The 2,750-nt window shown below is 47.2% G+C and overlaps 1 non-coding gene across 1 annotated transcript; it reads right to left on the reverse strand.

Moving 5' to 3' along the window:
• Positions 1-254: 254 nt before the first annotated feature.
• Trnat-ugu (transfer RNA threonine (anticodon UGU)) lies at positions 255-329 on the reverse strand. The gene has a single exon. It is a non-coding gene; the product is annotated as a tRNA-Thr (tRNA).
• Positions 330-2,750: the final 2,421 nt, after the last annotated feature.

Raw genomic sequence — 2,750 nt, forward strand, 5'->3', positions numbered from 1 at the left:
GTCCTGATTCTTTTGGTTTGCTTCGAGCAGTCAGTCACAACAATTTGTGCTGATTCTTTAAACTTCTGTGGTCTGATTATAGAACCCAGTTCATAGCCTCATAGGAAGCAAATCGAAATCTCGAGTACATATAGTACAGTAGGCCGATGTTGTTCATATACTTATATGGATATGGTGTCTGTTCTTTCGGACATGACATTAATACCTTCAGGTGCTGACGTTGATATGTATCAACGGGAACAAGTGAAAATGTGTGCCCCGACCGGGACTCGAACCCGGGATCTCCTGCTTACATGGCAGACGCTCTATCCATCTGAGCCACCGAGGGCACAGAGGATAGTGCGACTGCAGGGACTATCTCACGCACGCCTCCCGCAAGATCGACATTCTCGCCTTATATGTCCACACACTACATTCGTAGTGTCCCTACCCAACACTCATTACTCGTGGAAGATATTCGTACTAAGTCCCGTAAGAGTTCGGGTAATATGTGTACATCCGCACAGAAGAGGAGGGACATGGTCGGTATTGCCAGAACTATGTACTTATATGGATATGTTTGTTCTTCCGGACATGTCTAACCTAATGTGGGTCAGTAGTTATCTTGGAGAGGCACATTTGCATAACATATGTACTCTGCCGAGTATAAACAGGGAGCAGTCAAGTAATACCACTATCTTTAGTGTCACAGCTCTCTTGGACGATGGTGGTGTTCTACATAGGCAGCCACATGAAGAGGACCACAGTTCCAGTCTATGGTTGAGCCACGGTTTGAGCCTCTGTGTTTATGAAGGACTTGGAGCAAGCCAGCAGCAGGCCAAACCAGGTCTTCCAGCAGCATGGTCGACTCCCACCCAGAAGCATTGAGATCACATCCCAGCTGGTGCAGAGGAAATCCTCCTAGCAGGATCCACTTTCTGCCATTGCGGGGAGCAAGTCTGCGTGGGGTAAGTGCCAGTTGTCACCAGAGGCCGGAGCATGGCTGTCAGAGCTCACTCCTGGGGTAGTGTGCCTCACCGTGGCTGTTTCAACTGGGTCCTGGGCAACACGGCTGCATCCTCAGCAAAGCAGAGTAACCAAACTGCCGAGTAAGTGGCATTCGACGTGAGCAGGACGACAGACACTTGTACCACCCGAAGTAAAGGAAAATAAAATATTTACAGATTGCCGTAGTGTCATTCTGCAGCCATGAGCTGCCCTCTGCCATTCCCCTCAGCCTCCACTCCAGCATCCCCATTCCTCTGCTGACTTCATCTGGTGTCGGAGTAGTGGTGTCGGAGTAGCGGGCGTCATCATTAAGGCAGTAGGATCCACCGCCTACATAACCTACAAGAGCCATTCAAGTACAGCAGACGCAAGATACACTGAGTGATGAACACTTTTGTTTTGGAATGAGTAGGAGATAAGGGAGGAGTAGAGTTACAAGGATGGGTGCCAAGAAGCGATTAAGTATTGTCCTGTTGTTAACCTTGCTGAGATTTGTAGTATGAGAAATCTGTTCCTGTTTTACAGTCTCTCGGGAGGAGGATTCATGGTCCCTCGGTATCTGTAAGATGCAGCCAGTTAATTTGCGAGACATTCTGCGCCTTGTACTGAGTTTTCGGCACTAGAGCGTTATATTTGTCGTCGTTTCAGCCGTAATGCGAATCAATGTTTTGAATCTAAGTGGTGAGACGTAGGAAATAAGGTTGTTTTGCTCTATGTTGTATTTGAGTGGTTTACTGTAGTAATTGTGAGTAGTAGTGGCATGACCAAGTGGAGGAGTTTTTCTTTTTGTGGTCGTGCAATTTCTGATTTGGGAAGTTGAATAGTGAAAGCAGCACAATGGCAGAGTCAAGGATGCAAGGCGTGTTGGTACCTGAGGTGATGCAGATTGTATTGGAAAAATTATCTCAATTAAGACCACATAATACACATTTATCAGTTAGTAGGCAGGGGAGAGCAATTGTCACTGCTTCAAGTGCCACAGCAGGAGATAAATCCGGTTTCCGCAGGGTTGATTGTGCAATTTTTTGGTAGAGTATCTGAGGATGTGCGTTCTTTTGTAGAGGATCTAGAGACGTCGGCTGTGATGAGTAGTTGGACTGAGAATCAGTTGTTGCACGAAGCTAATTTGCGGTCAGCAGGAGAAGCTAAAACACATGTGAGTTGTTCTGAGGCCTTGAGAAACGCGACAGAATTTGAACAGGTGAAGGAAGGGTTTTTGCAGAGATATGAGACTTTCGGGAGAGGTTGAATGCGATGATAGAGGCAAGATGAAATGGTGTAGAAATTCTCAGACAGGATAAGAAAGATGAAGCAGCACACTTATTAACTGGGCCAGAGTGATGAGGCAAAAGGTTCTGATACAACACACTGAGCAGAGGGCGCTTTTGACGGTGTTGCTGGTGAATATGCCTAGAAAGGTGCGTAAAGGAGTGCTGAGGAATGTTTACTCTGCCATTCCGTTGGCGGGCCGGCCGCGGTGGTCTAGCGGTTCTAGGCGCTCAGTCCGGAACCTCGCGACTGCTACGGTCGCAGGTTCGAATCCTGCCTCGGGCATGGATGTGTGTGATGTCCTTAGGTTAGTTAGGTTTAAGTAGTTCTAAGTTCTAGGGGACTGATGAGCACAGATGTTAAGTCCCATAGTGCTCAGAGCCATTTGAACCATTCCGTTGGCGATTCAGTAGGGGGAAATAGACATAGCAACTGGGTTACGTGATAAGCGGACAGTGACAGGATGTTATAAATGTGGTTGTATGTGACATGTG

The sequence above is a fragment of the Schistocerca cancellata genome, chromosome 2, assembly GCF_023864275.1.
Source record: "Schistocerca cancellata isolate TAMUIC-IGC-003103 chromosome 2, iqSchCanc2.1, whole genome shotgun sequence".
NCBI lineage: Eukaryota > Metazoa > Arthropoda > Insecta > Orthoptera > Acrididae > Schistocerca > Schistocerca cancellata.